Source organism: Schistocerca americana, chromosome 8 (assembly GCF_021461395.2).
Source record: "Schistocerca americana isolate TAMUIC-IGC-003095 chromosome 8, iqSchAmer2.1, whole genome shotgun sequence".
Lineage (NCBI taxonomy): Eukaryota > Metazoa > Arthropoda > Insecta > Orthoptera > Acrididae > Schistocerca > Schistocerca americana.
Window position 1 is genome coordinate 278741392 of NC_060126.1, and position 12719 is coordinate 278754110.

General features: G+C 44.9%; 1 pseudogene; it reads right to left on the reverse strand.

The window, feature by feature from the left end:
- Positions 1-1939: 1939 nt before the first annotated feature.
- Positions 1940-2057, reverse strand: LOC124546229 (annotated as a pseudogene).
- Between the last annotated feature and the right edge of the window lie 10662 nt (positions 2058-12719).

The following is a 12719-nucleotide window of genomic DNA, read 5'->3' on the forward strand; positions in this document are numbered from 1 at the left end:
CAAAGCCATGCATCAGAGAGATAAAAATGTTTTCATATATTTAGTTAGACGTTTAGGGCAATCCCTGCATTATTTTAGACTGAGAATATTTCATTTAACTTATACGAGGATGAGTCAATCATAACCTTAAATTTGTAATAACAAATCGAAATTTCACGACGTTATCCTGTAAGTTGGTCAGCGTGCTACAAACAGCATGCAGAATGGCCTGTAGGTGGCAGCATAGTGCAGATGCACACATACCGTCGCAGTATCAGTATAAAGATGGTTGCCCCATTTGCGACTTGCACCAGGGAAGAACAGCGTTCTGTTATTCGATTTTGGCATAGTGAAGGTGTGAAACCTATTGAAATTCATCGACGAATGAAGGTTCAGTACGGTGATGCATGTTGTCACAGCAGCAAGTCTACGAATGGAGTAGGAAGTTCGCAAATGGTGTGACTTCAGTATAAGATGCTCCTCGTCCAGGTCTGGCACAACCAGTTGTGACTCCACAGAACATTGCAGCAGTTGAAGCCATAGTGAAAGAAAACCGCCGAGTGACACTGAATGACATTGTAGCATGTTTACAAATTAGTCGTGGGTCAGCACACCACATTGCGCATGATGAGCTCCACTTTCACAAAGTGTCTGCAAGATGGGTGCCACGACAGCTGACTCCTGGAATGAGAGAACGACGTGTCGATGCTTGTGAAGAACTTCTTCGGCGCTTTGAACGACAAGGTGATGGCTTCCTTGCAATAATCGTTACTGGGGACGAAACCTGGGTTCACTTCCACCAACCGGAAACGAAGAGAGCCAGCAAAGAATGTCGCCATTCTATCACCAAAACCAAAGAAGTTTCGAACAGAGCCATCAGCAGGGAAGGTTATGCTGACTCTCTTTTGGGACGAAAAGGTGTCATTTTGGAGCATTACATGCCTAGAGGGACCACTGTCACCAGTGCATCATACACATATCTCCTAAAAATCATCTGCGACCTGCAATCAAATCAAAGCGACGTAGATTGCTATCAGCAGGTGTCCTTTGGCAACATGACAATGCAAGGCCCCACACTGCCCGTACAACAGTTGCAACAATAACAGACCTGCATTTTGAGTGTCTTCCTCATCAACCATACTCACCAGACCTTGCCCCAAGTGATTTCCATACTTTTATACCACTCAAAGACGCAATGTGAAGCTTTGTATCACTTCTGCACAATAAATAATATTTAAAAAATATTTAAGGTTTTCATTTGACTCACCCCCGTATAAGTGCCTTTTGGATATTATACTTGTTTGTATTTTGAGTGCACGATCATGCAAGCGACTTCTCGAACAAACTATCATCATGAGAATTTTTTCAGTATATTTAATAATTCCAGAGCTCATAAAGTATGATACCTATCAGATAAACTTCTAAGATATTTTCTCTTGGGGTGGAAAGAGATACGAAGCGAGGACGCGATTTTCAGTGACATCATGTCGTCTCCATTGGTAATCATCGAACCAGCTGTGTGTCCTGAGTCAGCAGCGAGGGTTAGGACGGACAGATTTCAGGTTAGGCAACGTAGTGATTAGATTAACAGTAACGTGTGTTGGTGCGGGCGGAATAACTTAGCTGCATAGTTAACGATCTTCTGGCCTTTTCCTCTTGTGTTTTTTGAGTCGACTAATGACTTATCTGAATAGTTAAAGTCGGAGAAGTACATATCGTTGAGTCATGTGAGAGATAAATGTATCTTTCCTCGACAAAGCACTCCTTCTTCAGGCCACAAGTCACCCATCGGGACCATCCGACTGCCGTGTCATCCTCAGCTGAGGATGTGGATAGGAGGAGCGTGTGGTCACTACCCCGCTCTACCAGTCGTTATCATGGTTTTCTGTGACCGGAGCCGCTACTATCCGGTCGAGTAGCTCCTCAGTTGGCATCACGAGGCAGAGTGCACGCTGAAAAATGGCAACAGCACATGGCGGCCCGGATGGTCACCCACCCAAGTACCAGCCACACCCGACAGCGCTTAACTTCGGTGATCTGACGGGAACCAGTGTATCCACTGCGGCAAGGCCATTGCCCTCTTTCCTCGACAGATGTCAGATAAATTTTACACTGATGAGCCAAAACATTATGACCACTGTCCACCGCGAGGCTGTACGCTGCCTGGTGGCGCTGAGGAAATGCGGAATCATTATAGCGACGATAAGTGGCGCGAATGCAGAAATACGCGCCGACTTAAGCGACAAAAGCCAGGTTGTTGTGGCCCAGTCCCTTGGAGCGAGCGTCTCGAAAATGCGAAGCTGGCCGACTGTTACCGTGCTACTGTCGTGAGCATCTATGGAAATTGATTGAAGAATCCTGAAACCACGAGTGGGCGACAAGTTGGAACTTACAGGGCTACCGATCGTGCGGATCGGAGGCTTACCCGCTCTCTAAAGCAGGATACGCTACAATCTGTGGCAGATCTGATGACAGAGTACAGTGCTGGCGCAGGCACACGTGTTTTGGAGCACACCGTTCAGCGCACAGTGTTGAACATGGTGTTCCGCAGAAGAGGACCCCTACATGTTCCCATGTGGACCCAACAGTATCGTCAGTTAAGGTTGCAGTGGGCACAGGATCATCGAGTTTGGGCCATGGATCAATGGAATCGTGTCGCCTGGTCGGATGAATCCCGTTTATTGCTAAACCAGGCCGATGGTGATGTTCAGATATGCCGTCGTCCAGGCGAACGGTTGCTCGAAATATGCAGCGCGCATGGACGTAGGTCGGTGGGACATCTACCTTCCATAGAGCCTGTGGTAGTAATCGAAGGCACCACGACAACTGTGGATTACGTGAACATTATCAGGGACCACCTGTAACCTCTAATGCTTGATGTCTTCTTCAACAGCGATGCCAACTTCCAGCAGGATAATTGTCCGTGTCACAAGGCCAGAATCGAGCTGCAATAGTTAGAGGAGCATCATAGTGAACTCAAGTTGATGCCATCAAATTCGGCTATCTAAATCCGATGAAACCCAACTGGGTCGCTGTCGGGCGCCACCACCGCGCCCACATACCAGCCGCATGAATGTGTGGAGGTCACCCATGCGAGCTCTCGCAGGTACTCCGTTGTCCTTTGCGGCTCCCCATCGGCCTTGCTTGGCTAACACATGGTCATCTCCTCCGTCGCGTGGACCCACCTCGGTGTCGCTGAGGCTCCCATATGACTGTCGTCCACATGTTGTTGGACTGCCCAATCTTAGCTGCTCTGCCGCGGACTTTTAACCTTCCCTCCACACTGACGACGGTGTTTGGTGACAGTGTCTCAGTGGCTGATGTTGTTTTACGTTTTATTCGTGAGGGGGCTTTTATCACACAATCGCCAGCCGTTGTGGTCGAGCGCTTCAGTCCGGAACCGCACTGCTGCTAGGGTCGCAGTTTCGAAACCTGCCTCGGGCATGGATGTGTGTGATTTCCTTAGTTAGATTTAAGTAGCTCTAAGACTACGGGATTGTTGACTTCAGATGTTGAGTCCCATAGTGCTCAGATCCATTTTATCCCACAATCTAAGGGTGGGCGTCTGGCCAACTCTCCCAGGCCCCCATCCTCCCTCCATTTTAACTCTTCCTCACCCTTTCTTTGCTGTTTGTTCGCCTTCGTCTTTTCTTTGCCTGTGTTCCTCTAGCTTTGTCTTTCAAAGTTGAGATTCGTGTGTTGCAGGGTGGCTGGCTGGCCTTTTTGTTTTTGCCATCAGCCAGCCCAGGCCATCTGCTATATTATTTTAGTACCTTCCACTACTTTTTCCTTTTAGTGTACGTTTTTCCCTTTCTGTTAGCATCTGTAGTTTTGTCTTTCACTGTACTTCGACGTTAGATTTACGCCTTTTACTTTCCCGATTCCTTTGTGGACTTTTTTTTTACTCTAGACTGAAGGAGGAAAGAGGGACTGAAGACCCCGTAGTTACTCCCCAAACCAACCAGTTAACCAACGTAAATTATGGGAATTGTGTGACCTGTGCATAGGCATCAGGTGCCACAAACCTCTGGAAACCTGTCAAGTACTTGTCGAATCCATGTAAGCAGATTCAATGCTGAATTGCGTTCCAGAAGTAGACCAACGCGCTTTTAAGTAGGTGGTCATAATGTTGTGCGTCATCAGTGCAGATTACGTTTTTTTCGTTTTTAATGCTGTGTCATTTCTTGCGTCATTTATTGTGTCATTTCTTGCGTCATTTTATTGCACTGTATGGCGTTAAAGTGCTTGTTGCTTGTGTCGACACTGTTTTCCTTGTGTTATTAAATGAATTTGTATTGAAGGATCACTGATTTTCATTTAGTAGACAATGTGATCATCTTTTGTAGTAGTGTACGCACCATCATAACTTACTAGTTACGGTCATTCCTTTAATTATCCATTATATGTCATGTGGGGATATAGTATTACTAATTCTGTAGCCACTAGGTTCATGGAGGCACCCTGCATCTCAGGGTCCAGAGTGTCAGTGAACAAGACGAACTTTTCTTCGTCAGCACAGGGGGTACTCACGAACTGAAAGCGTAGCAGACAAGGCACATAATAGTTATCGTTCTTTTCAGCAAGGCACGTGAGTTATTCCCCATAATGTTTTAATTATCTTTTAAGTTAACTGGAAGTGTAATAAACTGCCTTTCCTTTAGCAGTAAACCAGCTCTTTCAACGCCCACTGTACTGTATAGTCAGCTTGTCTGAAATTAGGTAGACTGATACATCAGGTCGTCTCCTAAAGCAGATTCTGTAACGACTGAAACGCCAATAATTATCAAAATAAGGTACAGGAGATCTTCCGATGCTTAAAATAAGACTACGAACACCGATTGCCTCACCCAGTACGAGGTAGACGTTTTATTATTCTTGACACACAAACTCATCAAACATGAAATTTTTCGTTTTTTACGTCGGGAATCGAACAACGAATAATACCAGAGAATAAATCCGTGATCGAGCATGCACAAGACTGCCGTTGCACTAATTATATCATATCTGGGTATAAATTTTCGGTAACTTACTTCGCGGTAGGCTATATACTCGTATACCTAAGAACCTGATCCGTATGTTCGCACTTTCGTTAACAGTCTGCGGTCGACACTGTGTCAAACGCTTCCCGGCAATCTAGGAATGTGGAAACTGCCTTTTGCCTTTCATCCACGGTTCAGAAGATACCGTGTGAGAAATGGGCAAGCTGAGTTTCGCACGAATCATCAGTCTTCTGCATCTTCATGTTTTCGCCGCGTAAAGACTGTTCCACAAAATTTCGGGCGTGCAGCAGCATAAATTCAGCTTCTTCTTCTAATATTTCGGCTGACTACTGTCTAGCCATCTTCACAGTGAGCGGAGGTGACTAACGCTCCAGCACTTGTTCTGTTCTTTTATACCGGAGGACCGAACCACTGCTTATGCGTCCAAAGATACACAAGGCGCCAGAGACGTTGACAGGCGGCAAAGAGGTGTAGTATATGCATGAAAAATAAATCTATGACTGCGCAGTCGTTCCACACAGTGATAACGATGCCACGGAGAACAGCACCGTCGCGACGTCTTTGTGATTTAAGTACAGAAATTGTCGGATTTCATGATTTATACAAGCTGAAGCTGCCATCTCTATTAATTAAATACGTCGCCAACCGAATTTTATTTGCTTCTTTCACTACTGAGTCCCAGAAAGATGAAGTCGAGGCTAAAATTTCGACATTATTGTATACAACAGAGTGCCCAGTGTCAATACAGTGCCCCGCCACCGCAGATTTATTAGGTTGTAAGAGACGGGTGTAGTGAAAGAAGCAACTGAAATTCGGTTGGCCACGAATTTAATTGATGGAGAAGAGGTTTCAGCTTGGATAAATCATGGCAATTTCTGTAATTAAATCACAAAGACGTAGCGACGGTGCAGCTCTCCATGACTCACCGATATCACAGAGTGGAACGACTGTGCATCCATAGATGTAATTTCCATGCTTATGTTACACCTCTTTGCCGCCTATCAACGTCTCTGGCGCCTTGTGTATCTTTGGCCGCATACGCAATGGTTCGGTCCTCGGGTGTAAAAGGACGAAGCAAATGCTGGAACGTTAGTCACCTCGGCTCACTCTGAAGAAGGCTGGACGGTATTCAGCCGAAATATTAGAAGAAGCTGAATTTATGCAATTACACGTCAAAAATTTTTATGGAACATCAGTCTTCTGCCTGTTTCGATGCGGCCCGCCACGGCTTCATATCCTATGCCACCCTTTTAGTCCCAGAGCACCACTTGCACACTACGTCCTCGGTTATTTGCTGAATGTATTCTGATCTCTATTTTCGTGTGCAGATTTTACTCCTCAATTATTCCCAGGACATAGTCTATCGTCATATTACTTCTTGTTGTTAGTGTTTCTTATATGTTTCTTTCTTCGTCGATTCTGGTGAAGACCACCTCAGTCCTTATCAGTGCACCCAATTTCCGACATCCTTCTGTAGCACCATATCTCAAACTCTTCGATTCTCTTCTCCTCCGGCATTCACTACGATACAGTGCTGGGTTCTAGTTGTAGATTATCAAAAAATTCTTCCTCTAATGAAGCTATGTTTCACACTGGTAGGCTTATTTTGGTCTGCAAAGCCTATTTTTGCCTGTGCTAATTTACTTCTTACGTCCTCCTTGTCATCATTTCTGCTGTCATGTGCTATTTTACCTCCAAGGTAGCAAGACTGCTTCATTTCGTCTACTATGTGTTTCCTAATTTTGATATTAAGTTGAAGGTTAGCATCATTTCTGCTACTCATTACTTTCACCTTTCTATGATTTACTGTCAGTCGATGTTCTGTAGTTGTTATCCCGTTTCACTCAACAGGTTTTGTAATCTTTCCCATTTCCACTGAGGATGATAATGTCATCACCGAATCTTATCACTGATATCCTTACCCCCTGACTTTTAATCCCACTCTTGCATCTTTAATTTCCTTCATTTCTCCTTAGGTGAACTGCTCGAAAAGTACGGGGGATTGGAGAGAAAGGCTACAACCCTGCCTCCCAATTTTTTAAATTTGGATACTTCTTGTCTTGCACTCTTTTATTCTTTTTGTTCCATCTTGGTTCTTATTTTTCCTACAGCTTACTCATATTTCTGATAGAATTTCGAACATCCAGTATTATCTTATATTATCAAACACTTTTTCTGGGTCGATAAATCCTGTTGGAGTGTTTTGATGCCTTAAGTCCTGCTTACATTACCAATTGCATTATCAGAACTGCTTCTCTGGTACTTTCACGTTTTGACTTCAATATGCTTTTCTATTCTTCTGTATATTATTCTTGTCAGCAGCTTTGATATATAAACTGTTAAGCTGATTGTGCAATAGTTCTCCTACTTATATATCCCTGATATCTTCGGTTTTGTGTGGATGACATTTATCAGCAACTCTGATGGTTTGTGTCCAGATTCATAAATTCCACAAAACAATTAGTCGCTTCCCCACTGATTTTAGAAATTACGAACGAACGGTAACTATTGCCTTCCGTTTACGTAATCGCGAGTCATCCAAAGTTTTGTTAGCTCTGAGTCTAAAACTAGATCCTCTTTGTCTTCCATATCAACTCTCATTTCTCACACCAGACAGTTCCTCACCCCTCGTGGTGATCTTCAATGCACTCACTCCACCTACCCGTTCTCTGCGTTTAACAATGGTTTCCACTTGCACTCTTAATGTTGAGCCTTTGTTTCTAATTTCATTGAAGGCTGTTTTTACTTTTCTGTTGCTGAATCACTCCTTACGACGATTCTTCCAACAACTATTTCTTTTTCTGTCACTTTTTCCTGTAGCCGTTCCGTCTTTGCTTCCCTGCACTTCGTGTTTATTTGATTCCTAAGTGACTTACATTGCTGTAATCCTGTCTTTCCTTGAACATTTTTATATTTCCTTCTTTCGTCACTCAGTTGAAGAATTTATTATGTTAAACAAGACACCTTCCCATTTTTTTCCCTTTTACCACTATTCTTCAGTCCAATTTCTGCGATTACCCTTCTTAGAGATTCATTATAGCGATATCTACAGCTCTAGAAAATTTCAAACGCATCTCATCATTCCTCAATGCTTCAGTATGCCATTTCGCTTAATATGGATTCTTCCGGACGATTCTCTTAGACATTTGTTTACTCTTCAACACTATGAAACTGTGATGCTTGTCTTTATCTGCTCCTGAGTACGCCTTACAGTCCAAATACATATTTCGGAATCCCTTTCTAACCAATATATAATCCATGTGGAATATTCCTTGTCGCCAAGCCTTTCCCAAGTATAGCTTCTCCTCTTGCTATTTTTGAATAAAGAATTTGCTATTACTAGCTGTGCTTTAATTCATAGCTCAATTAGTCTCTCCTCTCTTATTCCTACTGCGACCCCATATTCCCTCGTAACGGTGTCTTCATTCCTTACCCTACTACAACATTCCATTCAGTAATGTTTATTAGATTTTCGTGTCCTACATACTGTAACACACATACAATGTCTACATATACCTCCCCTAAAATTCTTCGTCTTTTGCTTGTGAAGTCGGCGTGTATACCTGATTATCATTGGCTATGGTTAGCTGTCGATTGTGATGAGAGTAACCGTGTCACTAAGTGTTCACAGTAACGCACCCTTTGCCCTACCTTCCTATTCATGACCAATACTACTCTTGTTACACCAGTTTCTGCCACTGCTAATATTATCCTTCACTCGTCTGATCAGAAATCCTTATTTTACTTCCTATTTCACTTCACTGACCCCTCCCCTCCCCCTCCCCTCCCCCTCATCTCCCACTTCACTTAGTCCTTTCGTATTTCCTACGGGTGGAACATTCAGTGATTGAAGAGACAAAGATATAGAAAAAGAACTGTGTATTTTTGTGAACTAATTCTTTCACTGCTTCTCAATATAATCTCCACCAATATTACTACACTTTTCCCAACGATGAACTAGTCTTTTTGTAACTGATGCAAAGAAGTTTATATCTTGTTTTTAGAGCCACTTTCAGTCAAATTCTTTGACCTCCTCATCATCGCTGAACGTTTTTCCTCGTAATGTCTCGTTGAGTGGACCAAACAAATGAAAATCCAAGGGAAGCATATCTCGACTACAGGGAGGATAAGGCGTCTCCCAAACCATTTTTCTAATGGATCAGCTGGGCGGCGTGAGAGCGAGCATTGTCGTGCAGCAATATCATGCCACTTCTGTGACATCCGGGAGGTTTTTCTCTCACTGCTTTGTTAATTATTAAGTCTGAACAGTATGCACTGTTTATGGTACGCTTACCTTCCAAATAAGCACAAAACACGAAATCCTGGGCATCCGGAAAGACGGTCAACATTACTTTTCGTATCGATGTTTGCATTCTGAGTTTCTTTCGGGCAGGTGAGCTGGTGTGCTTCCATTCTGTGCTTTGCCTTTTGGACTCTGGTTCAAAATGGTGAACCTAAGTTCCATCACCCGTTAAAACCTTGTTTATAAAATATAAAATGATCACCTTTCCTTACACGTTGATCTGTCAAGCCTGTATACACCTTCAGTCATGTTTCCTTGTGTTCTTGCGTTAAACCTTTCGGAACCCACCTTGCACTTGTTTTTCTGTACTTGACCTTGTCTGTGATAACGTTATAAACTGTACCAGCACTTTCTGAAACTGTTTTTGCTACATGCTCAGATGTAACACGCCGCTCTTCACGGATAATTTAGTCACTGCGGGATTCATGGGAAGAAGTTGAGACTTCAACCGTCCGGTCAGGACAGTGTTCAACAGTCACTGAGGTTCGGCCGTTTTTTGAACTCTTGTATCCACTTCTAAAAGTTTCGGCGCTTCAGCGTACCGTAAAAACATTGCAGAAAATATTTTCGCCTGTTTTTCACTTTCAGAAAGCAAAAAACAGATCACTGAACGTTGTTCAACTAATGTGGAAACTTCAAGCGAACACGTCGTCATTAAATGCTACGTTGAAGTCATCAGCAAAACTATATTCGTCAGTCAGCTATTCTCGCTCATCCCAGTGGTGCGAACCGAAAGTCATGAAAGCAAAAAATCCGTGCTGCAAAATGTTTCATTCGACACTGTAACTTCCCTCCTACGACCAGATTTGTAACGGTTCACTTTCGGACTATTGTCTATTTATTTCCTCAAAAATATGTTTAGGGGCATGCTACAGGGTCAAGCCGAAGGCCACCGTCCTTTTCCTTCTCCGTCATTGTCCAACATTGCTTTGCTACACATCTAACAACCGGAACAAGCTTTTAAATCGCAGTCTTCCTTGTCTATTTACAGATCTGCGCGCCCTGCAGCGCCGGATTCTTGGCCCTCGTCCAGCAGTCGGTTCCAAGCGGCAGGTCGGTTGTGTCCACGCTCCGGCATTATTTGCAAATGAAGTGCCGGCGAGCAGCCGCTGCATTGGTCTGCACGTTGGGCGCCTCCGGACGCGACCTGCATTGGTCACTGCCAGCACCTCCGCCGGTTGTCCGTGGGACACGGTGGTCCTTCGCGGTTCGTTTGCTCCATTGTTTGAGAGCGGCTGCCAATCTGGCGTGAGGTCCGGGCCTACAGCTGACGCAGGCGGAAGCAATGGTGCAATGACACCACCAGTTTTAAGGAATATACGAAAGAATCAGACCATTAAAGGCGGTCACTTTGATTTATAGATAAGTCTGTGAAAATTTGCTAATATACATTGAAGACCCAAAACGTGATGACCACATCCCACAACGAGTTTGAAGGCCGCCTGGTGCCGTCTTGGGTACGTGGCGCGGTAAGGAAACTTCGAAGGAGGGGATGGTTTTGCTCAGGTTTCCCATACACCACATTATTCTCACTCTTTTGGCTACAAAACCCTATTTTCCAACATAATCTCCTCTCAGTGAGACTGGGAGGGCCTCTACGCCCACAATGGTCGACTTCGAAGCCAACGTCTTGCTGCATCAGTAACCTGCCCATCATCCACGTACTGCTTCCTGGGGAGCGCATCCTCCGTTGAGCAAAAGAGATGGATGTCGGAAGGTGCGAGATCTGGGCTGCAGGCTGGATGAGGAAGCTCAGTCCATTGAAGTTTTGTGAAATCTTCTCAGCGAGCGCACTTATATGATCCCTTGCGGTGTCATTGAGAAGTTCGTTTGCATGTTTGTGGCGGAGAACACACTTCAGTTTGCTGTGGGTTGCACAATACACTTCAGAGTTGGTCATTGCACCGTGAGGCAGAACATGAAACAGAATAACCCTTTCAAAGTCCCAGAAGACCATGACTTCACAGGAGGATGCGAATCTGAACTTCTTCTTCTGAGCAGAGTTGGTGTGGATGACTCCACGGATTGACTTCTTTTTTTTTTTTTTTTTAGCGGTTCGAGGTAATGAACCCTTATTACATCACCTACGACGATTTTCGACAAAAAATTTGCACGATCAGCCTCGTAACGAGCAAACAATGCCGTCCTTCATTATATTTTATGATCTCCCATTAGGTGGCAAAAATCCCAGCGGGGACACACCGTTGAGTTGCCCATTTGGGGGACGAGTATATCAGCGCTATCCAATTGAGCAGCGAGGGTTTTGGTGGTGATCCGCTGATCATCTCGAATGAGAGTGTCCGCATGTTCCAACGTCGCAGGAGTCGCAGCTGTGCGGGGCGCCGGCACGTAGGTGATGGGACAGGTTTGCTCGATCTTGTTCCGACGATGACAGACGCCTCCCCCAATGAGTTACCGTGTTTTTATTCTGTGGCAGGTCCCAGTAGACGTTCTGCAAGCGCCTACGAGTATCTGCGATGCTCGGGTTTTCCGTCGAAAGAAACTCAATGACAGCTCTCTGCTTGGAACGCACCTTTCTTACATCTTCATTTTGAAGGCTACGTATAGCGCTGCCATCTCACGGAACGTCATGGAACTATAGGAGCTGAAACGCGAATATTTCACAATTCCCCACAGTAAATTCCGCATTTTTTCAACTGAAATTGGCTGAGGAAAAAATGTGTTGCAGTACTTATTGAACGCGTCTCGTACACATGCGATGCAGGGAAGAATCATTCAAACGACAATAACTTAAACTTGTGTTCTGGCTTACGGCAGATCTTGTCATGGGGGAAGCCTCGGCAGAGAGGTCCACCGCATGAGGGTCTGGGGAAGTGATTCCAGTGGTGGTTTCCTGTTGCCTTGATGATGAAATGATAATGAAGACAACACAACACCCAGTCCCTGAGCGGAGAAAATCTCCGACCCAGCCGGGAATCGAACCCGGGTCTCTTGACGTGACAGACTGCCGCTCTGACCACTTAACTATCGGTGCGGCCAACTGACTATAAGGACTGAAAATTTGGAATCCACTGACTTAAGCGGCTTTGACAAAGGGCAGATTCTTAGGGCTCCCCATCGTCTCGGAAATGGTGAACTGGTCGGTTGTTGGAGTGCTGCTGTTATGAGCATCTATGGAAAGTGGTCGAAGGGCGGTGAAACCCTTGGCAGGCGACAAGCTGTTGGACGTCTACGCCGCACCACAGAATGTGGATGTCGAAGGCTTGCACACTCTGCTAATCAGGATACGTTGCGATCTGTGGCAGATCTGACCACAGAGAAGATTGCTGGTGCAGGCAAAAGTATTTCGGAGCACATCGATCGGCGCACATTGTGGGGTTTCCCAACAGCTGACCCCCGCGTGCTCCCATGTTGAGCCAATGCAATCGTCAGTTACGATTGCAGTGTGCACGAAATCTCGAGAGGAACCGTGAGTC